Consider the following 27,726-nt stretch of genomic DNA (forward strand, 5'->3'; position numbering starts at 1 on the left):
TGGCCCACATTTTTCTTCCATTGTATCAGGGATCATCTATCATGGCCCTGATTAGAATGGTCAATATCTGTACCTGGGCACCATCTTTTTCTTCTGGTCCCAGCGTAGATGAATCTATGGTTCATGTAGACTATTTGTCCTATAGACTAGTTTCTTAAGTCTTTGGTTTCCTTCTTTCTCTTTGTTCTGGAAGAGTAGAGACCAACAGTTGTATCTTAGATGGCTGCTCACAAGCTTTTAAGACCCTAGATACTACTCACCACACTAGGATGTAGAACATAACTTTATGAACTGTATTATGCCAGTTGACCAAGATGTCCCATGAGACTATGGCCCTAATCCTTCAAGTCCAGAAATCCAATCCTGTAGGATGCTTGGTTATACCTAAGAAGTATCTATAACTGTGCACCTGGCCTTTTTTTTTTTTTTAATTATCTCTATCTTGAAAAACAAAATATCAGTACAAAAATCTACATGTATAAATACAAATTAACAATATTTTCCTATAAATATCTGGAAACAGGTATTGGACTATCATTCAATAACCATGTATGCAATATCTTATTTCACTGAGATTTAAATTTATTGATGTCAATCATATTGTCATTGAATACATGTAGAAATTCGGATTTTACAATACAGAAAACAAAGCAAAGCAGGCAAATACGTCTATGCCAAATCTGTCTCCTAATTCTTAACGGAGCTTTTCAAAAACCATGACTAGCTTCTGCTGTCTCATGCAGGAGTGAACAAACTGCCAGAAAAAGCCTCTCTCTGCTCTCTCTCCAGGGACATTTGCAGCCCTAGACAGAAAAACTGAGTAACTTGGGGCACAGGTGGTGTGTTCATCTTCAATCCCTGTATAAGGTCACAGCTTTGGAAGGAACAAAAGAGGACCAGCTGGCCATGTGGATGATGCTGAAGTTCAGAATTTGTCCTCAGACCATGGTTTATAGTGTGAGAACAATGAGGTCCTGGCAATGGATTTGATGCCTCTTAGGAAGACAGGGAAGAGTGACTCTGGCAGCAGACTAGCTGAGCTGACCAAAGCTGACCAAAACGGCTCTGACCTAAAAGGCAGAAGGAGAAAAATTCACCAATTAGACCCTAAAATTACTATTAGGAAGGACAAAAGTTGTGTTAAAGAAAGTGCAATAATATTAGAAAGGCTACAAATTCATTTCAGTGAGAATAATGCAGAATACAAAATTCAGAGCAATATTTAGATCTCGTGTCTTAATTAAATTTATAGAGTAGTCTAGGCCATTCATAAAATAAGTCTTAATAAATGTAAAGGGACTGAAATCATATAAAGTATGTTCCCTGACCACCATGGAGTTAAGTTAGAAATCAACAACTGAAGGAAAGTCAGGAATTCACAAATGTTTGGAAATTAAGTAATACATTCCTAAATAATTTATGGGTAAAAGAAGAAATTTCAATGAAATTCAGAAAACATTTTGATCTGAATGAAAAGAAATTTACAGAGAATGAATACAGTAAAATCGATGGCAATAAAATAACATCACAAACAGCACGTTTTGACTGTTCACTATTTGTCTAATGTTTTCCGCTATTTTCTCCTTTAATTCTCACAGCAGCCCAGTGAAGTAGGTACTACTATCATTATCCATCTTCAACAGCTGAACACAGTGAAGCTTAAGGAGGTCACACACCAAGGAAGCCAAGGAAGTGGCTCGGTAAGGCTTAAACTCAGGACTATCTGACGCCAAAATCTTTGTTTTCAATCACTTAAGCTATGCTGCCAACACAAGATTAATGTGGCCTATAGTTATTGCTTAATTTTGCTTAAAACTTAGCAATTAATTGAAAAAAATATGTGGTGCAAGAGGTAGTGACATTTTGTTTCAAGAAGGCATTCTTGGGTTTGGAAATCCATGTTCCTGCTCATGAAGCTATGTTGTAGAGAATTTAGGTGAAGATAAGGGAAAAGAGGCAGAAGGCAATTTATGGATAGGAATTTCCCACTGTCCAGTTGGGAGGAAAATAGGTGATTTCCTAAGACTCATTTCAAAATTTTCACAGAGATAAGATAAGGAAGCATTTTTTGAGCAACTACCAAAAGGAAAAAAAAATTGCTATTGAGTCGATTCTGACTCACAGTGACCCTACAGGACAGGGTAGAACTGCCCCATAGGGTTTCCAAGGCTGTAATCTTTACAGAAGCAGACTGCCACATCTTTCTCCCATGGAACAGCTGGTGTGTTCAAACTAGGGCTTTGAGCCAGTTCATTCTGGTTAGAACATTTGCTGAGAATTTGCATTTCTAACAAGTTCCCAGGCAATGCTAATACTGCTGGTTAGGGACCAATTCTGAGAACCACAGTAAAGTAGTGGTTCTCAAAATGTATTATACATAAGAATCACCTGGGGATCTTATAATTCTGATTCAGTGTATCTGGGGAGCAAATACAAATTTTCAGCAGGGGTTTGAGCTGGAACAAACCAGTCGAAAGCCCTGGTTCAAACCACCACGATATTTTGGTTGGCAGTTGAGTGCTTAACTGTTGCACCACCAGAGCTCCTTAATTGAACAACTACTGCCCTTTAAATATAAAGATAAATGAGACTGACTCTCTGCCCTTAAGATACTGACAATCTGCTAAAATTGGACCATGAAGATGAAAATACTCATGATTTAAATAGGGTTCCCCAGGGAGCCTAGAACTTACATTAGTGTACAGGAAGCTTACTGGGGAGTGCTCTTGTGAACCAGGGTTTCGAATTGGTTTGTTCTGATTCAAACCCCTGCTGATAATTTGCATTTCTAACAAGTTCCCTGCTGATATTTTGCATTTCTAATAAACTTCCTGTTGAAAATGTGCATTTCTAACAAGTTCGTGGGAAGCTATACATAAGAATCACCTGGGGACTTGCTAAAATGTAGATTCTGATTCAGCATATCCGGGTGGAAATGCAAATTCTCAGCAGGGAACATGTTAGAAATGCAAATTCTCAACAGGCCTTTGAACCAGAAAGAACCAGTTGAAAGTCTTGTTGTGAACGTACCTGTGAGGAAACAGAGGCAACAGGATTGGCCTGAGGAAGAAGTAGAACTCCCATGTTGTCGCAACAGAGGCCTAAGCCAAAGACTAACAAAGACATTAAACTAAAACCAAACCTGCTGCTGTCAAGTCAATTCTGACTTGTAGCGACCTCATACGGCAGAGCAGAACTACCCCACAGAATTTCCAAGACTGACTGCTAACCAAAAGTTTGGAGATTTGAAACCACCAGCGGCTCTGCAGGAGAAAGATGTGGCAGTCTGCTTCCATAGAGATTTACAGCTTTGGAAAACCTACGGGGTCACTATGAGTTGGAATCAACTTGATGGTAGTGGGTTTCTTGGTTTTTTAATCTTTACTGAAGCAGACTGCCACATCTTTCTCCGTGGAGAGGCTGGTGGGTTCAAACCAGTGAACTCTTGGTTAACAGCCAAGTGCTTAATCGCTGTACCAACAAGGCTCCTTAATAAGGACATTAGGTCCATTTATTGACCAGACTTTGAATGAGGGCTGCCCTCAGAGAGAAGGGGTAAACATGGAAGAGGAAGCTCCCTTCTGTAGCAGGAATTCACCATGAAAAAAGACTGAACCATAAACCTCCAGCAGCCAATATTCTAAGCAACTGAGGGAGGGAGTACTTTGGTTCTGAAGGATGGGATCCTGGTGGCCCACTACAGTTCATCCCTGCATTGTTTGGATCTACTTGCTTCATATAATAAATTAATCCCACCTAAGACCAGCTCCTCCAGAATTCTTATTGGAAACTTATAAGAGTTAGTGGGACAAGCTGCAGCCCCCATGATTGTAGTTGGTCATGAAGTCATAACTTGTATTTCCTCTTCTATCCACTCTACATTCCAATTACTCTCATCAAGGACCTTTGCTCCTCTTGGGAACGATATCTATGAGGGAGTGAAATAAGTAGGATTGGGCAGAGCCAGAAGTTAAACTAACATGCAGTTAAAATGCAATATTAAGTCTCCCCACTGATAGTTTTGGGGCTTTGGTGCCATTTGGAATTGTCTTAAATTGAGGAAAAGGGCCTCTCCTTTGTCCCTCCACACTCACCAGGTCACAGGATGCCGGCTGCCCTGGAGAGCTACTCCCTTCAGCAGAGGGCAGCACTTTGGGAGGGGCTCAGCTGTCAACAATAATACTCCCAGTAGATGAGCAGATGAAAGACTGAATGCTTCAGTCTGGAGGGGGGATCTGGGTGGTACACTGCAGTATTCACTAATTAGTATTCTTTGAGCACTGATTAGGTACAGACACTGGGCTAAGGGCTTTGAAAAGATTTTTGGATTTAATCATTATAAAAGCCCTATGAAATAGTTATCATTATTTTATGGACAAGGTTACTATTCTGGAGGTTGTCCTAGGTCATACAGCTAGAAAGTTGAAGAAGGATTAAAACCTGGAGCCAAGAGCTTAACCAGTATGTTCCCAGGTGGCTATGGGAACAAGGACTGGGAAAGAATTAAATGACACATTTTAAACTGCTATTTGTATCAGTTGTTGTCAGGTACCTTCCTATAGGTTCTGACTCATAGCAACCCCATGCACGAAAGAACAAAACATTGCCAGGTCTAGTACCATCCTTACAATCATTTCTGTGTTTGAGCCCATCATTACAGCCACTGTGTCAACCCATCTCGCTGAGCGTCTTCCTCTTTTTTGCCAATCCTCTACTTTATCAAGCATTATGTCCTTCTCTAAGAACTGGTCCCTTCTGATAACATGCCCAAAGTACATGAGATGAAGACTGGCCATCCTCACTTCTAAGGAGCATTCTGGCTGTACTTTTTCCAAGACAGACTTGTTCGTTCTTGTGGCAGTCCATGGTATATTCAAAATTCTTCACCAACGCACTAATTCAAAGTCACAAATTCTTCTTTGGCCTTCCTTATTCATTGTCCAGCTTTTGCATGCATACAAGGCAACTGAAAATACCATGGCTTGGGTCAGGCATGCAACTTAGTTCTCAAAGTGACATCTTTGCTTTTTAAGACTTTAAAGAGGTCTTTCGCAGCAGATTTGCTCAATGCAATGTGTCATTTGATTTCTTGACTGCTGCTTCCGTGGATGTTGATTTTGGATCTAAGTAAAATGAAATCCCTGACAACTTCAATATTTTCTCCATTTATCATGATGTTGCTTATTGGACCAGTTGTGAGGATTTTTTTTTTCCTTTATGTTGAGGTGCAATCCATACCGAAGGCTATAGTCTTTGATCTTCTTCAGTAAGTGCTTCAAGTCCTCTTCACTTTCAGCAAGCTACGCTGTGTCATTTGCACGTCACAGTTTGTTAATAAGTCTTCCTCCAATCCTAATGCTGCGTTCTTCTTCATGTGGTCCAGCTTCTCAGGTTATTTGCTCAGCATGCAGTTTGAATAAGAAAGGATACAACCCTACATACCTTTCTGATTTTTAAACCACTCAGTATTCCCTTGTTCTGTTTGAACGACTGCCTTTTGTTCTATGTACATATTCCTCATAAGCACAATTAAGTGTCCTGAAATTTCTATTCTTCACAATGTTATCCATAATTTGTAATGATCCACACTGTCAAATACCTTTGCATAGTCAACAAAACACAGGTAAACATCTTTATGGTATTCTCTGCTTCCAGCCAAGATCCATACGACATTAGCAATGATATCCCTCGTTCCATGTCCTCTTCCAAATCTGGCTTAAATTTCTGGCAGTTCCCTGTTGATATACTGCTGCAGCTGTTTTTGAAATACCTTCATCAAAATTGTACTGCATGCGATATTAACAACATTGTTTGATAATTTCTGCATTCTTTTGGATCACCTTTCTTTGCAACAGGCACAAATATGAATCTCTTCCAGACAGTTGGCCAGGTAGCTGTCTTCTAGATTTCTTGGCATAGACAAGGGAGTGCGTCCAGTGTTGCATCTGTTTGTTGAAACATCTCAATTGGTATTCCGTCAATTCCTGGAGCCTTTTTTTTCACAAATGCTTTCAGTGCAGCTTGTACTTCTTCCTCCAGTAAAGCACCTTAGTCTTCAAAGTGATATCTTTGCTTTTTAACACTTTAAAGAGGTCTTTTGCAACAGATTTGCTCAATGCAATGCGTCAATTCCTGGACTGCTGCCCCCATGGGTGTTGATTTTGGTTCTTTATCATCTGCTACCTCCTAAAATGGCTACATTGAACAATTCCTTTTGGTATAGTGACTCTGTGTATTCCTTCCATGCTCTTCTGATGCTTCCTGCATAGGTCAATATTTTACCATAGAATCCTTCAATACTGCAACTCGAGGCTTGAATTTTTTTTTGGTTCTTTCAGCTTGAGAAATGCAAAGCATATTCTTCCCTTTTGGTTTGGGCATTTCATTATAATACTTTGTTTTCTTGAGTTGCCCTTTTAAATCTTCTGCTCAGCTCTTTTACTTCATCATTTCTTCCATTCACTTTAGCTACTCTGCATTCAAGAGCAAGTATCAGAGTCTTTTCTGATATCCATTTTGGTCTTTTCTTTCTTTCCTGTCTTTTCAGAGAACTTTTGCTTTCTTCATATATGATAATCCTTGATGTCATCCCATAATTCATCTGTTTTTCGGTCATTAGCGTCCAATGTGTCAAATCTATTCTTGAGATGGTCTTTAAACTCAGGTGGGATATACTCAAGATTGTACTTTGGCTCTCGTGGACTTGTTTTAATTTTCTTCAGCTTCAACTTGAACTTGCTGATGAGGAATTGATGGTCTGATCCATAGGAACTCTCGCCTTCTTCTAACTGATGATATTGAACTTCTTGCTTGTCTCATTCCACAGATGTATTTGATATGATTTCTGTGTATTCCACCCAGCATGGTCCACATGTGTAGTCTCCATTTATGTTGTTGAAAAAGATAATTTGCAATGAAGAAGTTGTTGGTCTTGCAAAATTCTGTCATGAGTCCTCTGGCATCATTTCTATTGCCAAGGATATATTTTCCAACTACCAATCCATCCTTTTTGTTTCCAAGTTTCGCGTTCCAATTACCAGTAATTATCAATGCATCTTGATTGCATGTCTGATCAATTTTAGACTGCAGAAGTTGGTAAAAATCTTTAATTTCTTCCTCCTTGGCCTTAGCGGTTGGTTCGTAAATTTGAATAAATTCGTATTAAGTGGTCTTCTTTATGGGCATATGGATATTATCCTATCACTGACAGCATTGTACCTCAGGCTAGATCTTGAAATGTTCTTTTTGACAATGAATGTGACGCGATTCCTATTCAATTTGTCATTCCTGGCATAGTAGATCATATGACTGTCTGATTCAAAATGGCCAATACTAGTTCATTTCAGCTCACTAATGCCTTTGATATCGATGTTTATGTGGTCCATTTCATTTGTGACGACTTCCAATTTTCCCAGGTTCATACTTCATACATTCCACATTTCAATTATTAATGGATGTTTACAGCTGTTTATTCTCATTCTGAGTCATGCCATGTCAACAAATAAAGGTTCCAAAAACTTTACTCCATTCACGTCATGAAGGTCAATTTTACTTTGAAGAGGCAGCTCTTATCCAGTAATATTTTGAGTGCCTTTCGACCTGAAGGGCTCATCTTCCCCTCATTCTTTTTCGGAACTAGACTGCCAGGTCCTTCTTCCCAGTCCATCTTAGTCTGGAAGCTCCACTGAAACCTGTCCACCATGGGTGTTCCTGCCGATATTTGAAATACCAGTGGCATAGCTTCCAGCATCACAGCAACACACAAGCCACCACAGTATGACAAACTGACAGACAAGTGGTAGAGTCTTTGCGTCTAGACTCAAACAAATTCTATACCTATGTACAATAATCTTAAGAAAAATTAGAGATTTTAAAAGATTTTAAAGACCAAAGGAAAATATTAGGTTGGGTATGAGGGTTATGACACAGAAAGCAAAGATGGAAAAGATTACTATGTCCTACTTAAAAACCAGAGCCCTGATGGTGCAGTGGTTAAGAGTTCAGCTGCTAACTGAAAGGTCGGTGGTTCAAACCTACCAGCTGTTCCTTGGGAGAAAGGTGTGGCAGTCTTCTTCCATAAAGATTACAGACTTGGAATCCCTATGGGACAGCTCTACTCTGTCCTACAGGGTTGCTATGAGTCAGAATCAACTCGACGGCAATGGGATTGGTAAGGTTGGTTTTTTAGTCAACAAACATTTCAATATGAGTCAACAGTATAATGGGGCTATGAAACAGTGAATGCAAGTCTCAGGCTGTGTCAGGATAGAGTCTATAATGAAAGATATATTAGATCTACTCAGCTTTCTCCTATTCAAACTGCTTCTGAACTTTTACATTCAGTTCAAGGTATCATGCTTGAAATCAGATAAAAGAGAAAAGGAAGCAAGTTTGGAGAAGGGGAGATATAATTTTGAATTAATTGAAACCCTTGTCTTCTAGGTACCAAACCAAATCTACTGCCTCACTGGTAAGTGGAGGATGCCGTGCAGTTCACGAGCTACCAAAAAAAAAAAAACCAAACCCAGTGCCATTGAGTCGATTCTGACTCATAGCCCCTAACGGACAGAGTAGAACTGTCCCGTAGAGTTTCCAAGGAGTGCCTGGTGGATTTGAACTGCCGACCCTTTGGTTAGCAGCCGTAGCACTTAACCACTACACCACCAGGAGCTACAGGTCTGTTTAAATACAAGCCAGCAATCAGCATCAGGCCTGGAGTTCAGGGGCAAGAGAGCTAGCCTCAAAGGTGAGTGGTAACAGCAAGTAAGGAAAAACCAGGTACACGAAGGAGTGGGGGAAGCAAACTGCCATGTTGTGAGCTTTTCTCTGAAGAGATCCACATGACAAGGAACTTCTATCCCTGTCCAATAGCCAAAGAGGATGTGAAGCCTACCAGCCACCATGTGAATGAACTCAAAAGTGGATCCTCCCCTTCTGGGGAACTCTGACCGCAGCTCTGGCTGACACCTGGCTTGAAGCCTTGTGAGAGATCCTAAACCAGAGATACCCAGATTACTGACCCACAAAAACTATGAGGTAATTAATAACTGTTATTTTGAGCACTAAGTTTTGGTAATTGCTACGCCACCTGGAAAATACAAGGGATTATGATTCTTTCGTCCAAAAAGACGAAATAGTGAGTGAAAATGCCCTGAAGCTAGAGCAGGCTTTGGTGAACTGTATTTGAAGAAGAGCAAGTAAGCCTGTGGGAGGAGCTTAGCAGAAGGAGGGTAGTAGGAGGCGGGAGCCATATAGGTAGCTAGAAGCATGAGGTAAGGACTTTGGTTTTATTCTGCATTGGATTATAAAGTTCTAATCTATTGTCTTCATCCAGGCTGAAATCTCTTGCACCTCAGGTCTGTATGTGCTGGCCTGTATTTAAAAATATCTGTAGCTCCTGAACCTCACAGCATCCTCCACTCACCTGTGAGGATACCCCTGATACTTTATGTCAGCTACATCTCCCCATACCCACCCAACTACTTGCTTAATCACTAGATCTTGTTTGTTGCTAAATTACCTGGACACTTTGTTGTGTCTTCCAGGCTAGACTTTCTCCGGGGTTTGACTACAGGGCTTGATGTCCTTTGGTGGGCAGTTCTTGGTGCAGGGCAGCCCCTTCATGCTTGACCCACTTTTATAAATGTAACTGTGTATCACCCATTTATGTCTTAACCAACAAGAGTAACCTGGATGACAGGTTTAGAAACCAGTTGATATGTAGAACACCAAAAGAAAATGGTGATGTGTAGCCAAATATGATCTAGAAAAGGCCTGAAAGGTAGCTTCAAATGATGGAATCTCTGTAATACAGAATAAGGGGGTTTCAAATTTGATGCAGCTTCCGGAGTTAGAACAAAGACCAGATTCAGGTTTTATGTGGAAAGAACTAACATTTAGTATAAAGAATAGAAGATTTCAAAAGGTAGAAAATTCTCAGTCATTGCATGCATTTATACAGGATATATGGCATCTGTGAAGGCTGTAGTAATAGGAATTCCTGTAGTCTTTAGGAGCCCAAATGATAGAGCTACTCCAGTCCCTTCCAATGTACACCACTTCAGCAACTGGAATGTATCATAGATAAATTTTTGCAAGCAACTATGACTGTTTTCTACATCTCAAAAAAAAACTTTACGTTCAAAAGTTTCACGCATACAAAAAAACAACATGAAGGATCATCTATGCAATTGGACATTGCTTCTACATGATTATAGTCAGAACACCAGTTAAAAGGAAGTTGACTTGTGAGCACTGAGCAATTCATATTTTATCCCATCCCAAGAATTTATAAAACTACTACCACCAAAACTTACATGCAACAAGACAAACACATTTTTTAAATGCCATATTAGGTCAGAACAGCATTCAGCCAATACACTTTTCTATCTTTGGAACTGCCCCTTGGAAAAATGTGTTCTTAAGAGATGAAGGTTTTATGAAGCTCAGTTTCAACAGCACTGATAAAAGAAATAAATTTGTTATAGCAAAGACAGACTATGGCAGAGAAAAAATCTGGTGATGGCTCTAAAAATTCATACTTCAACTGAATTTTTATCCTATTTACATTACAATAGTGTTCTGAATAGATGCATAAAATGTAAAATTCTCCAAACTCTGTGTGATTTTCATCTCTCTCTGCTGATTAATGCCAAATCAATCGTCTCTAGCCACAACATCTTCCCGAAGCTCCAGACTTGTATATCCAGCTGGCTGTTGGGTACTTCCACGTGGATGTTCCATAAACACCTGGAACTCACTGAGTTCAAGGATAATAATCACATTATCTTCATGTCCAAACCTGACCTTCCTCCTGTGTTTCCTATTTCTATAAATGGTACCATTGTATGCCAAAGCCAAAAACTTCCTCTATCCCACATTCTCAACAACGCTTATAGTTTTGACCTCATTGTTATCTCTTATTAAGTTTTATTTTCTTTATTTCCAAGGCTACTACTATAATTCAAGCCATTATTTTCCACATCTATCTTATTACACTACCTGTAACTGCAAGTTTCCCAACTGATTTTCCTCCTTTGTTTCTGGTCCTTCTCCAGTCTTTTCTCATCAGAGTGACGTTTTAAACTACAAACATAACCTTACAACTTCTTCAATGACTTCCATTCCCCATGAAATAAAGTTCACATTTTTAGGGCGTATTATTTATTTATTTATTTTTAGTTATCCTAGCCCCTGCCTCTCCTTCCACCTCACAATCTACACTGCAGCTATTCTAAAATATTAATATCCCTAGAAATAATCTTGCTTCAAATGCTTGTTTCTTTCACTGGAACATATGTCATATTCTTCTTTTACCTGGATAGTTTGTATTTGTCATTCAAGACTGATTCAACTTAAGTGCCATGTGACGAAGACTAGGAAATATAGTTTACAGACCTCTATCCTCAGCATTATTACAGTACAAATTGCTGTTTCCACTTTGACTGCATTTAAAGGCTTTTTAGTTCCCTTAATCTCCAGGATAGACAGCATTCTCTCAACAAGGAAGTTGAGATTTTACAAAAGACAGAACTAAGTGTTCATTAAAACAAGAAAATGTTCTACTTTCTTGTCTGCAAAAATACGAAGACAAGGAATTACTAAGGGTTTTTCTCCATAGATGAAGTAATGTAGGAAATTAAAAAGAAGAAGAAGAAGAAAAAAAAAAAAAACACTATCCCAAAAAATGGTCCTTCACAGTGGCACTAAAGTAGCAGAGTGAATATGCAATGGGTTAAAAAAAAAAAAAATTGTAATCCATACTTTTTGGAGAATCTTTGCATCCCATAAACCAACGCCTTTTCCTTTCTCTATAAACCACTACCTCCCTCATAGCCTGTGGGTTTTCAGTAGCTATGTTTGTAGGGCATGACCTCATCTCTTATTCACAGTTGATTTGACCAGTGGTGGTATCTTAGTTATCTAGTGCTGCTGTAACAGAAATACCAAAAGTGGGTGGCTTTAGCAAACAGAAGTTTATTCTCTCACAGTCTAGTAGGCTAGAAGTCCAAATTCAGGGTGTCAGCTCCAGGGGAAGGCTCTGGAAGAAGGTTCTTGTCATCAATCTTCCCCTGCACTAGGAGCTTCTCCAAGCAGGAACCCTGGGTCCGAAGGATGCACTCTGCTCCCAGCACTGGTTTCTCGGTGGTATGAGGCCCCACCTCCCGCCCTGCCCTGTCTGCTCACTTCCCTTTCCTTTTATCTCTTGTAAGATAAAAGGGGGAAATGCTGGTAGCATAGTGGTTAAATGCTATGGCTGCTAACCAAAAGGTCAGCAGTTCGAATCTGCCAGGTGCTCCTTGGAAACTCTATATGACAGTTCTACTCTTCCCTATAGGGTCACTACGAGTCAGAATCGACTCCACGGCAGCGGATTTGGGTTTTTGGTTTTTAAGATAAAAGGTGGTGCAGGCCACATCCCAGGGAAACTCCCTTTACATTGGATCAGGGATGTGACCTTAGTAAGGGTGTTACAATCCCACTCTAATCCTCTTTAACATAAAATTACAATCACAAAATGGAGGACAACCACACAATACTGGGAATCATGGCCTAACCAAGTTGACACATATTTTGGGGGGACACAATTCAATCCATGACAGGTGGGAATCTTGATCTAGTTTGGGCCAGTTAAGATCTTTTCCCTAAGAATTTGGAACTGAGACCAAGAGAGATTTGACTTGTAACATGTGAATGCAGGAGTTGTGGGATGGCTATGGTTCCCATCACAGGCCTGAGAAGAAGAGAAACCTGGTCTGCAGAAAGATGTTATAAAAAAAATGAAGCAGACATACACAGAAAAAAAGACAAGAAAAAAAAGACTGCCATGATTTCCTATTGCTTTCCAGTTTTTAGTTTCACTTTTTTTAAGGACCCCCCTAACTTTTATAACCTTTGGTTCTATATACTTATAATTTATTTAACTTGTATTTATTTCTGTTACTTGCCACCAAAATAGTCCTAACTAATACAGAAATAATTGATTATAGTTCCTAAGCCCCATCTGTTTTAGTCTGGGTTCTCTAGAGGAGTGAAACCAGTGAAGTATATATAGACATACCTAGAAAGAGAAATTTACTTCAAGGAAATAGCTCATGCAATTGTGAGGAAATGGCTCATGCAATTGTGGGAGCTTACAAGTCCCAAATCTGTGGGTCAGATGACAAGCTGACAATCTCTGTCAGCTCATGTGGTTGCAGGGGCTGATGAACCCAAAATCTGCAGTTCAGGTGACAGGCTAGATGCCTCTGCTTGCTGACATCCCAAGAATTGGAGCTCAGACACGGAGAAGAGTTGAGAGAGAGAGAGAGACAGAGAGAGTTTTGCTAGACATCTGTTCATATACTGGGTGCAGGCCACACCACCAAGGAAACTCCTCTTCCAACTGATTTGTCACTCACATCAGATCACAAAATGAGAGGTGATTGTGTAGGGTCTGCCAAACCACTCAGAATCATAGCCTAGCCAAGTTGACATATAACGTTAATCATCACAATCCACCCCATGTTAACTTGGCACCTATACACATCTCTTTAAACCATACATAAAAACCATAACCTATTGCTGTAGAGTCAATTCTGGCAGTTCAAATCCACCAGCCACTCCTTGGAAACCATGTGAGCAATTCTACTCTTTCTTATAGGGCCACTATGAGTTGCTCTGAGAGTGGTTAAGCGTTCAGCTGCAGACCAAAGAACTGGCAGTTCAAATCCATCGGCTGCTCTTTGGAAACTCTATGAGGCAGTTCCATTCTGTCCTATAGGGTTGCTATGAGTCAGAACTAATTTAGTGGCAATGGGTATGGGTAATCTCTAAATAAAAATTATAAAGTCATACTTGCACCTAATGATACAACTAGCATGAGCATAACCAAAAACACATTAGCCCTGTTTACATCTTTTATTTTATAATAAATAATGAGATAAAGGAGGGAAGAAAACAAAGATATTTACTATACCCTGGTGGTGTAGTGGTTAAGTGCTATGGCTGCTAACCAAAGGGTCGGCAGTTCAAATCCATGAGGTGCTCCTATGCTGTCCTACAGGGTCGCTATGAGTCGGAATCGACTCGATGGCACTGGGTTTGGTTTATATATACTATTTACCGTACATATCCATGGACACACACGTACAACAAAACGTGGAAGTTATCTAGCTACCTAGTACTGTTGTAACGGAAATACCACAAATGGGTGGCTTTAACAAACAAAAATTTATTTTCTCACAGTTTAGAAGGCTAGAAGTCTGAATTCAGGGTGCCAGCTCTAGGGGAAGGCTTTCTCTTTCTGTCCGCTCTAGAGGAAGGTCCTTATCATTTTTGAGCTTCTGCTCCTGGGCGATCTTCATGTGGCTCAGCGTCTCTCTTCCCCCATCTCAGCTTACTCACTTGCTTGTTTAATCTCTTATATCTCAAAGAGACTGACTTAAAACACATCCTACACTACTACTGTCTCATTAACATAAAGAAAAAACATTCACAAACAGGATTATAACCACAGGTATAGGGGTTAGGATTCACAACACATATTTTGGGGGACACAGTTCAATGCATAACACCACCTATGATCTTTACCCCTATTCATTCCTTCAGTAAACACTTACTGAATAAATTCCATGCCAGGCCATATGCTAGTCAGTGGGGATCTAGAGAGGAGCTTGCCATTGTCCTTGGACAAATTGCTAAATCTGAGCCTCATTTTTCTCTTTTATTTAATCAGGAGAGTGATAACAACAACGCCGTATCAGACTCATATATATGAAATAATTTTATAAATTGAGGGTACCAAACAAATGTTATGCACTCATTATGGCATAATTTTAGGCTTCCTCCTTTTCCTGTGTAACCTCTAGGATGAGTATGTTCCCAAGTTTGACATTTATCTCCAAAACCTGACTTTAATAATGAGGCATGTTAGTAGCATATTTCCAGGCCAGTTGACTCCAGATCATAAAACTATTTTACTGTAATGTAAGGAACTCCTCAGGGGCACAAAACACAAAGATCATCAAGGTGAGGCACAGAGGGAAGTGATCAAATCCAGCTTCATCTAGTTTAAGATGTCCTTCTGCTTAGAAGCCCTTCTGTCCTTTTGCCCTCCACTTTTCTGTCCACTGCCTTCCTCCTTTTCAAAGCCACACAAATGAGATATGTAGATTTTCTTCCTTACACTACTCAACTTTACTTCCAGTACAAGCTACAGATTTATGCCATAAATACCTATCCACGCACTCACATCTGTATATATATATATATATGCACACAGTGTGTGTATGTGTGTGTATTTCCTTTTAAACTGGATAAATTCTCCTCGTCAATAATGAAACATGTAATCCTTCTGGTACTTTAGGTCCTATCCCTAATTCAAATCCAAAGTCACCTCAGCACTGAGTGTCAAGATCCTCAGAGAGCCATTATTCTCACCAGCTGTAGAAATCTGACCACTCACACAATAAAACTTTCTAACTTCCCTTTTCCGCTTCTTATACTATCTTGTTTTGGGATACGTGGGACTTAGACTCATCTCTTTTATGAATTTTGAAGCACTGTCACTCCACCTACACACTGCTTCCGTACTCCATTGGTGTAAATAAGCACAGAGTTTACTTACTGAAGGTGATAGTCTGCGTTTAGCAAAGGGATAATCAATGTTCTAGTCTAGTTCTCTATATAATTCTATTCTGTGACTCGTTAATGGAAAGGCCAAAGGTCTAACTGAGTCAAGGTTTATTTAAGAAGTTCTAGGAGATTCCTGACTCTAATAAACATTGAATTTGTGTCTGAATATCTGTAAAATTTACCTAAACAGTATTTGTTTAGTATTATTACCAATATACACCCCCGTCCTACAAAGGGTTTTTCAAATATCACTCAAAAAAAAATTTTTTTTTTAAGTTAATAATAATCAAAAGCAAACCAAGTGTTTACTAGGCAGCTAAGCAATATCTTCACTAATGGCCAAGTTCTTTTCCAAGAAGGTTATTGGTCTTCACTTTTCTTTCAAGTCTATAACTTTTATCTATGGGATATATTTTAGCCATAGCATTCATTGAAAATACGTTGAAGACTCATACAGATTTCAGATTATTAATCAAGACACGTAATTCATCACTAAGTACTAACCTAGCCTATCTTCTTAATGTACAGTTTAGTTAAAACAAGAATGATAGTGTATATTAACTCCAAAGGTTTACTGCACTTTAGGCAAAGAATGGTTGTACACAATTTATTAACAGTAGGTTGCTGATTCCCAGATGGTGTGTTACTGATTATAAAACAATTTGACTGTAATCATTCTGTTGCAGTGCTTAAAGCAATGCACATTAACAGAAGAGGAATTCTTGATTTATTTTATTTTTTTTCCTAGTATGGCTAAACAGTACAAATGTAAACACTGAAAATTCCCCAGTCAAATGTCACACTGAGTAAAGATTCTCCATATGGATCTTTGATGTGCAGGAAAAACTTATACGCTTTGTGGAGAAAACATCAGAGAACAGAGTAAGGCATAGCATCTAGTGAAAAATTCCTCTCCCTATTTACTCTGAAAGTATACAACCTCACCAGTTTTTGCTATACTAAAGGAGAGCCTATAAGGCAAAGAAGATGTAAACCGTCTTCAAATAAAAATGGCTCTGCAAAGTTTTACCTTTGTTCTCTGGAGACTCTTGGTTGTTGTATCTTGGTACCACTTACACAATTAGGAATCTTGATCCCCACCCCAGAGGAAAAAAAGATAAGCAGAGCTATTTTTCCTTACGTACAGTTTCCTACTGAGCCCTAATCTCTAGGGACCTCCTCTGTTATTGGTACTCTCAGAGCCCTGGGTACCCTGCAGTATCTCAAGGACCGCCCGCAAGATCAGAAGAGAGAAGCAGGTAGGATGCTGGGCTTCTCATTGGTCTTCAAGTGAGAAAGCTCTTCTTTTATAAGTTTTATATATTTGCAGTTTATTTTTTGTTTTGTTTTGTCATTTTGTAAGAATGATTTTTTGTGAAACAAATTTGAAATCTGCTGCTATAAATAAAATAGCTGATAGACCCAATATAACAGACCAATATATGGCCCAGCTTAAATATGGCCTCTAAGGATGTGATCGGAAAAGACAGTCCCATCAAATTTTGCCCACATACCTACTGCATAATTTACATATCTCAAAATGTCAGAATTTCATGTTTGCACTGCTTTTTTTTCCTTTAGTCAATTTAAATATATGACTTTAAAGATGTCTCAGAGACTAGAATCATCTTTCTATAGATGAAAAATACTGTGAAAAACTTTTTTTTGTTTTTTTTTTTTAATATAATGCCTGTTTGGAGTCCGGGTGGTGTAGTAGTTAAAAGCTCAGCTGCTAACCAAAAAGTCAGTAGTATGAATCCACCAGCCATTCCTTGGAAACCCTATGGAGCAGTTCTACTCTGTCCTATAGGGTCGCTATGAGTCGGAATCAGCTCAACAGCAATGGGTTTGGTTTTGGTTTTGGTTTATTTTCAAAAAGATTCTGAAGCAATAAAAATAACAACAATTTTGAAATGGGGAAACAGTTTAAAAATTTCAATCTCCTTACCCCTCAATTTTTTCTTAAATTGTATTGATCACACACGTAAAATAAATATATATATATAGAAAGAGAGAGAGAAGAGAAAATATACACTTAAAAAGTATAATGCACTCAGGAGGAATTGCTTCTGAGATGAGTGACGTCCAACTATAATTTCTCAGCTCATACGAAGCAAGAATTAGAAATCGAGTGATGTGTTTTAGGACAGTATTTTTTTTTTTTTTTTTTTTAAGAAGAAGCTTGTCTGGGGAAAAGCAGACTGTGTTATTTTAATCAGTACAGCTCCTTGCAGGTTTAATTTTAATTGTATGAATTTTTACTTTTGCAAAAGTTCCTCCTCGTATCAAGAGGTGTGTTCTAGTACTTTCTTTGCCCAATGGAGCAGCTCCATCTGGTTCCTTCAGTCCCAAGTGGGCCTAGTTGTAAGGGCCTTTCCTTCTTTCACCCTGGTTCCTTCCCTTATTGTTTAAAACCCTGATCACTCGTCTGAGAGCAATGAAAGGAGTAGGACATGTAAGAAGCTGAGCACAATCCTGGGACATGGGCAGGAATCATTCCTGAGAAACAGTCAGGGATGGCAAGAAGCTGTTGATAGCTGTCTTCACTGTGCAACTGTGAGAAGGGTGTTGCAGCAATACCAGAATGAACTCTACACCTCCTGGGTAAATTTAAGGCTGTCTTTTGCCTGCTTCCCAGACTCATAATTTTGCTAGTTCTACTACATAAAAAAAAAATTTTTTTTTTTTTACTACATGGCATTTCAAGGGGACATGTCTACTAGGGTTTCCTTTTCCCTGGGCCTCATAAACCACATGAAATACAGGTTCTGTGTACTCTCAGATCCTCGGACTTAGAGCATATCTATTATGCTTCGTACCTGAGGCATGGAACAAGAGAAAAGATCTATTTCAAGGGACAGAGACAGAACACAGAGCCTCCCACACAAACTGTGCTGCATCCTTACTATCTTTTCTCCTTCCCCTCCTTTCAAACTCAGAGGATCTGTAACAAGATAGAAGCAGATATACAGAGAACGTATATGATCATGGTCATTCCCACAGCTTCCAAAACCTTTTTTAATTTCACATTTGAATCAGTTGCCTTTGAACTTAGAAACTATAAATTTTAAGTTTCAATTCTAATAACTGCCCCCTGGGGCTCATGGTAGACCTATGCCTTAGAGAAAAGAGAAATGATTGCCAAGATAGAGAAGTAAGGGGAGAAGAAAGAACAGCCTGATTAGTTTTCATTTAAAAAAAAAAACAAAAAAAAAAGTTTTCATTTAGTAATTATTTATTTATTAACTACTATATGCCAAACACCATTCTAGGCACTATATTTCAAATGATTACTCTGCCACTTCAGTAAATACAAGATTTTTATTCTTTTAAAGTTGAACTGATCTCAAATCTAGAAGCAAACCAAAGATATATTATTTATTAAAAAATGAGACCAGAAGAACTGCCATGAGACCAGAAGGACTGGATGGTGCCCGGCTACCATTACTGAACATTTTGATCAAAGATTCTATAGAAGAATCCTGATCAAAAGAGGGAAATTGCAGAATAGAATTTTAAATTCTCATGAACTCCAGACTTTATGGAGCCATGGAGGCTGAACCCCCAACCCCCAAAACTATTGCCCCAAGATAATCTTTAAAGCTTAAACCAAAAATACCCCCTGGTCTTCTTAAAATCAAACACTAATTTAACTTAACTAGTAAAAAATGGCTGCCTTGAGAATGCTTTTCTGGGAACTATCAATACGGGATCAAATTGACAACAGCAACTTGAAAGATTAGATAGGAACCTTAGGGAGCAGAGAGTTTATGTCAACGGGGAAGGAACAACTTAGAAAAAGAGGGTGAGAATGGTTGCAGAACTCAAAGAATATTATCAATGTCACTGAATTGTACATTCAGTGTACAACTGAATTTGTGTATGTTTTGCTGTATATATTCTCAACAACAATAACAACAAAATAAATAACATAAAAAAGTTTTCTATCTTATTTCATAGATTTGCAGTGTGAATTAATTCAAGTTCCAGATGTTTTGTGAGCTCTTGACCCTTTCCAGTATCTACTTAATTTCTTTCCAAAATGAGAGTATCTGAAGCTATAGAATGTTATCAATAGGCCAAAATTTTACCCTGAAATAAAAGGAAAAAAAAAAAAACTATAAGCTGTCTGGAACTACAATTACTTACCTGGGGAATAAGTCCTGGAGCGTAATCTGGGTTCCTCATACTTTGCTGTAGTGGACAGCAGTAATGCGTAATAATTGCCCCCCCCCAGGAAATACGTTCCCCAGTCTTTAAGCCCAAATGCTTGTATCACAAATTATTCTGAAATGCCTGAAGAGTCATAATATAGGTCTCTCTTCTTCTCTTTATAAGTAATTTTTTGAAATTGCATCTTTATTTGGAAGAAAATGGACTCCACCTAAGACAAGTTTTGCCTGTAAGTCTCTCTCTGACACCTCTCACTTCGGAAAGGTTCTAGCCCTTTCTCCTATCAATAAAGAGACATTGTGTTTTCAGGGCTGTTAGAACAAAGAGATTGTTTTCCCTTTCCTGAGAAGCCACTCAGACAGGATTAAGTAGCACAATCCAATGGCCATAACAGAGACAGATGTGTGGGTCATAGGCAATGGATGAACTGGCTGAATGCTTGGAGAGACCATGTCTATCACTAGTGATAGAGAATGCTTGACTATTTTCAGAGAAAACTAAAGAAACCAGACCTTTGCTTAAATCAAGAAAACCTTAGGCCATTTTCTACTATATAGGTGCATACAGAGGCAATGTTTGAGGAGAGCTACTCAAAATATTTCATTGGCAAAGCTAAACACATACATGAAACTCCAAGAGTTTGTACTAACGGCTAATAAAGAATAGCAATTTTCAAATGCTCCCATTTGTGACCTACAAAACCTTGTTACTTTAAAATCCCTCTAAATGTAACCCTTCTAAATGGATTTTAGAAATAAGAAAACTTTAAACATTCATTTTAACCTCTATTCCTGAGTATATACTAGGTGTTCAGTAATTATTTGTTAAATTGCTCCAAAATCCCTCAAAATTTTCTGCCATGTTGATAATTGTCCTTATTCATTAGGATTTCAACTCTTTTGATTCTTCCTACCATTTTAGGGCCAAGTATATTAATCCATATTATTGGAGTGCCATGAAGTCAGAGGCTTAGCTGGTTTGGCTAAAGACATATCCTCTCTCTAAAATAATTATACTGATATCTTGTTAGATGAGTTGATTTACTGTGCTTTGTCACCTGTATAAGAAGGGAAATAAGAGTTAAACACCAAGCGCCTAAAATTCAAACCTTGGAAGATGTTAAGATTGTCTTCTCAGAGCAAGCTTCTTGTAAAGTTGCTTCCTTGAAATAAATCTGAATCTAAAAATGTTATAACAGAACTTCTTAGTTGTATTCAAGGAGTTTAACCTTAGTAATTGTGTGAAACATTTACACTAGATAATTTAATAAGTCCTTAACTTCTTTTTCCAAAAAGTAAATGATTATCTCCAATGGTAATACTTCTCTTTTCAATAGTATTTTCACATAAATAAATGTCCTGATCACTTAAGAAAAATTATGAAAACTGAACACAAAGTGAGTTGTTTGACCTTTTAGTAGCACTGTGTAATGTTGAAATCAATATAAATATTAAATTCTTGAAATGGTTTAGTTTGATATTCTCAATATCTGATTTGATAGCTGGAGTAGTTCATATATTGAAGCTATTCTACCAATGCACAGTGTCCTGTGCTACTTCAGTTACAATGACCAATAAAACACAGACTCTGTCCTCAGTAGTCTGACATTCTAGAATGGCTTAGAGGAGGAGGAGTGATAATCAACCATATATATAACTGTAGCATGAGACTGCATTTTATGTACCAAAATTGAGGTGTAAATGAAGTGCTAGTGTAATTGGAAGGAGGAAAGAAAGAGATGATATGTTTGACAGGAGAAGTTAAATTATTAAAATCTTCATGGATTAAATGGCATTTAAACTCTACCTCAAAAGATGCCAAACAGATAGTATCTAACATACAGCATGAGCTTAATAATTACACAAATTAATCATTGATGAGATTTGTATAGACAGGGAGATAGGGATAGAAACTTCTAGACAGAGGGAATTACATTAGCAAGGGCTCAAAGGCAAGAAATGACAAAGTGAGATTGGGACACAGGGAATAGTTGAGATAATATTTATAGTATACAAAAAGAGTTATATCCATGTATATATATATAATGTATAAAAATGTATGGTTGGAGCAATAAAATATAAGGCTCTTAATAATCATCTGAGGAATGTGTACTTAATTTGAAAGGCAATCATTGTAATAACATCAAAATGGAAAAATTGAAAGATGGAAAATATTTCTAAATCTTTAAATTATTTCAAATTTGTCCATGTTAAGTACTACCATCACAATGTATATCTGCAAATACTATGGGGTGAAAATTTTATGAATTTTCTAAAACTCAAGTGTCATAACTTATCCACACTGCCCAGCCAACGACTTTTACTGGGCTCCTGAAATGTTTGTTCACTTGTTAAAATCCATGTCAAAAGCCTTCAGTGCGGCAGCTAATATTTTACAATTGATCAAATAGTCTTGGATATATATTCCAAATATGTGACTTAATGAAAACAACATAAAGATTTATGCTCCATTTAATGTACTTAGCTAAACTCGTGGGATTTCAAAAGAAGATAAAAAACAAAAGGCAACATGGGTTAATGCTTAGTTATCTTTTGGTTAACTTATATAGCTTAGCAATCAAAGAACATCAAAGAGGAACCTTTGATAAAACTTGGTTGCTTTTTAAAATCCATAAAAGGCAGCTGCTGTTCCAGGAAGAAGCATATTAACATTGGAATGTACAGCATTTAAACAAAAGTTCTTACTAAGCTTCATTTGTAATTGACAGCCAAGAAACAATTTTTTAAGCTATTGCCATCCAGTGACATTAATGAAATGTCACTGTCTAAAGTAGGAAGACCATTTTCTTTGCTTATTACATAAATGAAACTTGAGGGCCTTCTCCCAGGTTTCTTTAGGCTACTCAGTATTTGAGAAAGAGCAAGCATGAGTTTCTGGGGCTCATTGATAATAGACTCATAGACTTGGTAGTTCTGATGGACATCTGGAGGTGCCCACTCTGTCTCAGGGTTTCTTCTGAACGTAACTGAAGTTTCCATAACTTTATCAAATATATCTCAGCGTATAGGTCAGTCCAAAAGTTTCCTATAGCTGAATGATAATGAAATTCTATAGTGTCAGCAACTCTAAAGCTCCGTGAGTCTCCCTGGGAAGCTACCACAAAAGATGGCAGAACCTGGACCACAGGAGGGTGGGGTGGCAGAATTTGAGCTGTGAAAAGGAGTGGCAGATGAGGATCCAGGAACAAACATAGAGGGAGCGTTGATGTTGGAATGGTACTGCCAAAGTTCCATGGCATTCAAGGGGCTGGGGTGGAATAACAATAGCTAAATGATAGGACCTCTTTAAGTTGTTAAAAAGCAAAGATGTCACTTTGAGGACTAAGATGCGCCTGACCCAAGCCACGGTATCTTCAATAGCCTCATACGCATGCAAAAGCTAGACAACGAATAAGGAAGTCTGAAGAAGAATTGATGACTTTGAATTATGGTGTTGGCAAAGAATACTGATTATACCATGGACTGCCAGAAGAACACACAAATCTGTCTTGGATGAAGTACAGCTGGAATGTTCCTTAGAAACAAGGTTGGCAAGACTTTATCTCATGTACTTTTGAACATGTCAGGAGGGACCAGTCCCTGGAGAAGGACATTATGCTTGGTAAAGTTGTGGGTCAGCGAAAAAGAGGGAAACCCTCAATGTGATGAACTGACACAGTGGCTGCAACGATGGAGTCAAACATAACAACAACTGTGAGGATGGTGCAGAACCAGGCTGTGTTTCTTCTGTTGTACATATGATCGCTGTGAGTTGAGTCATTGATCATCATACACCTGGGGGCATTTACTCACCAGGTACAGGTTCACCTATACCCCAGACTACAAGACCAACCATATTCTTATCAAGGGGAAATAAAAGAAGCAGGGGGCTATGTCTCAACATTAAGTTGGATCAGAATGAAATGTTGCCTGGTCCTGTGCCATCTTCATGATTGTTGCTATGTTTGAGTCCATTGTTGTGGCTATCATGTTAATCCATCTCATTGAGGTTTCCCTCATTTTTACTGACCCCCTCTTTTACCAAACATGATATCCTTTTCTAGCAATTGATCTTTCCTGATGATGTGCCCAAAGTAACCGAGTCAAAGTCACACCATCCTCATTTCTAAGGAGCATTCTGATTCTATTTCTTCTATGTCTGATTTGTTCATTCTTTTGGCAGTCCACAGCATATTCAATGTTCTTTGCCAACAAACAATTCAAATGCATCAATTCTTCTGTCTTCCCTTTTCACTGTTTAGCTTTCATATGAAGTGATTGTATCCCCTGTACCTTTAAAACTGACTTTCTCTAAAAGTTCACCCAAAGAGAAAATTTCTTCCCATGGAATTCAGATCGATCTCATAATCTGAATATAAAATCTCTGTTAGGGAGGCCTGATGTGGACCAGGCCACCTGTGTAATGGACCTCTAACTGCCACAATCTGTTCCCAAGTTCCCTTTCCACTGAGAATGTTCACAAAACAGAACACTCAAAATTTTATGCTATTTCACTTTCCACCCAGCACCCAATCATTTTGAATATTTTTTTTTTAAAAAAGCTCTCAGTCTATACATTTGAATAATTCCCCTTTCTTTCTTTCTTTTTTTGGTAAGTATCTATATACCTGGTTTCTTGGTTTGCACTCTGTTTCATTTTATGTCATGAAAGTTCTTAAAATAGGAACACTTCTCATTTTTCTGATTTATACTTTATGAATGAAAAGAAAGGAATAGAATTTTATGGGGAAGAAAGAAGGATAGAGTTGAAACCTTTGATTATTTAGACAGCAATGTTCATATAAGGATGCCTTTGATTTAAGGTTAGAGTTAGGGTGTCCAATTTACTACGTGCCACTAGTTAGTGTATATATTAGTTTCTTATTGCTGCATAACGAATTACCACGAACTTAGCATCTTAAAATATGACACATGTATTATTTCATAGTTTTCATAGCTCAGGAGTCTGGGCATGGCTTAATTGGTTCCTCTGCTCAGGGTCTCACAAATGTGATATAAAGGTATTGGTTAGGGTGCATTCTTATCTGAAGGCCTGATTAGGGAAGCTCATTCAGGTTGTTGGCAGAATTCAATCCTTGTGGTTGTATGACTGACAGTCCCAGCTGCTTACTGGCTGTCTGAAGAGGCTTCCCTCAGGTCCTAGAAACTGCCTACAGTTCCTTGCCATGTGGCCCTCTCAATAAGCAGCTGACAACATAGCTGTTTGCTTCTTTAATGCCAGCAGGAGACTCTCTCAGTCAAAGAAACTAAGACAGAGTAATATGTAACTCAATCAACGAGGTAATATCCCATCACTTTTGCCACAGTCTATTGGCTAAAAGCAGGTCACAGGTTACACTTGTACTCAAGGAGAGATTATAAAAGGGTATGAGCGATGGGATATCACCTTATGGTGTATCCACTAGGGTATCACATTAGGGTGTATCCACTATAGTGTACTTTTGGTCAAAAGAAATAAAAATGATACCGTGAATCTACCTTAAAAATTAAGGACAATGTATTAATCAAAGCAACTTTCACATTATGATTTCAAATTGAAAACTATTACATTGTCTAGGAAAAAATATATACTATTAATTCACCTGTTTACTGTGGCTCAGAATGATGAATGCCCTCTCATATTTAATTGATCTAATTCCTTCTCCAGGCTGACAATATTTTCCCTGCAAATTTTCAATTAGATTGTTTCTCTCATGCCTCCTTGACCTCTGGGTGCTAAGTTCTGAGCAGTTGTCTGGAAGCTCTCATCTAAGTCATGGTGTCTACCAGATTCGGAACAAGTCGCTTGTTCTACGACAGTAAATAGAGCAACTATACCAGACTTCCTAATACCCAGCCAGAATTGCTAGTTCAAAAATATAAAGTTGGTCACCCTGTTCTTGGATCATTTCCCTACAGAGAGAAAAGCCGGCTTAGGAGGGCTGTGTTTTCATAGCATCAGGCACAATGCTGGACTGAAAGCAGAGCTCAACAAATCATGTTGGCATAGCTTGAAGAGCAGCTGAGTTTGAAATACCATTTCAGTCAATGGAGATACTTAAATTCTGCCATTTGATTCATTCTGGGGCAAAGAGATACATAGTTAAATTTAAATGCCTGATGTTCCTTCCCCTGGATCATGAACATTTCTATGAGGAAGAAAAAAATACTGGCATGAGCTTTTCTTTTGAAAATCTTTCCTGTGTAATCAAATATGCTGCCTTAGAAACCATTCATAGTGCCTGGTTGACTGCAACCTGTTTAACAAAAAGTAGAGTATCCTGATTATACATCCTTAGGTTGACCATACCTCAAACACTTTTTCAGTTATATTTTTTCCTATTCAACTACCCAGAGACTTATAGACGTGGCACATGTTGTTACGACTATATATTTTGCCTTGTAATATATAAGACTAAGTGATATTATAAACCTTTATTTCTTTTCATGTTTTAAGTGTACTCACCCCTGACCATACTCATGATAGCAGAGATCTACATGGGTATTAAGTTTGCTTCTTCCTAAAGGGAAATAAAGTTTCTATGAAAACCTGGTTCAACCACCTAAGTTGAATACTACATTCTTATAGCTCAAATTTCCTCTAACAGGTCATGAAATTTAAAGGCATCAAGTTCAATGCTAGGGTTATAAAGATCTAATCTGAGAATTCTGGATAACTGTACAGCTAAAACCATCTCTGACACTCCTGTTTTCCTTTGCAGTTCTACTCTGTCCTATAGGGTCGCTATGAGTCGGAATTGACTCGACAGCACTGGGTTTGGTTTTTTGGTTTTATACAACACTATAGAAATTTTTCAACATTATTAATTTGCTGATAATGATGATGATGGTGATAAAATTAGCTAATATTTATTAAGTACCTAAAACTTGCCAAATGCTTAAGTCAAGTAATTAACATGCATTATTCACTGAGCTTCATAATACCCTGTAATGGCCTTCATTTTACAAATAAGGAAACTGAGGCTTAGAAATTAATAGCATGCCCCAAAGTCATAGATGTGGCAGATCTAGGACTCAAACCCAGTTTCATCAAAATGCATGCAATTGGCCTCTGTGTTCCATTATGTCACTATGTCTTCATAGTTGCTCAATTTTAGAAGTCATGGTAATGATACACAGAAAAATGTATGAATCTTCAACATGTATATGCTGGAAAAATTGTAATGCTCTGTATACAGCCTTTACTATAGTATCTATTTTCCGTGAAATTTGACAATATTGCCACAAATCTGGAACCACATTTGGTGATGTACCAGATTAAAGTAATTTTAGCTTCAAAATATCTGTGTATGAAATGACCTTGGTCTCCTAGCTTAGCAGAATATGCACATTTCCCATGTGATACGGTGCTTTCTTTAAAGGTGTTAATTATACTCTGTGGTCATTTTTAGATGTTTCCATAGAAAAATGAGTGGCTAGGTACAATTACATGCATGTTGCTGATAAAGAAAATACATACAAGAGACATATTTTGCTATACAAAATGAAGAAGGCATATTGACTGTCACAATTCAATAATACTGTCAATAAATTTTAAGATTATAACCCTCTTAAATGGTTCAATAAAACAAGGTAGTAAGATGATATTGGAGGCATATCCTGATGACTGCCCAGCAAGTAATAAGAACACTTGACTGGGTTGGTGCCAGAGAATCCTTCCCCTTTCCTTGTGTGATTTCCTAAACAAAACAATCAATAAATTATGGAAGAAAATTCAAAAGTGAAAATACTGACAGACAAGTAACAGTTCTTACCCTTAAAATGAAACAAGCCATAAAGTGGTTAACAATTTCCAAAATGCAGAAATTTCCTCCTAAATTTCAGGTAAGTAGCCTAGAATCCACTTTGTACTACATAGTAAATAATTTTGACAAATTGTACAAGGTCAGTTTTGGTAAAGGAAATCATATTTTCCTAC

The 27,726-nt window shown here is 38.1% G+C and overlaps 1 long non-coding RNA gene across 1 annotated transcript in view; it reads right to left on the minus strand.

Moving 5' to 3' along the window:
- Positions 1–615: 615 nt before the first annotated feature.
- Positions 616–27,726, minus strand: part of LOC126058770 (uncharacterized) — a 275,999-nt gene continuing 248,888 nt past the window's right edge. Inside the window, exon 5 of the long non-coding RNA XR_007513285.1 lies at positions 616–1,070. This is a non-coding gene — a long non-coding RNA (uncharacterized LOC126058770). The remainder of the gene's footprint in view (positions 1,071–27,726) is intronic.

The sequence above is a fragment of the Elephas maximus genome, chromosome 15 (genome assembly GCF_024166365.1).
Source record: "Elephas maximus indicus isolate mEleMax1 chromosome 15, mEleMax1 primary haplotype, whole genome shotgun sequence".
Lineage (NCBI taxonomy): Eukaryota > Metazoa > Chordata > Mammalia > Proboscidea > Elephantidae > Elephas > Elephas maximus.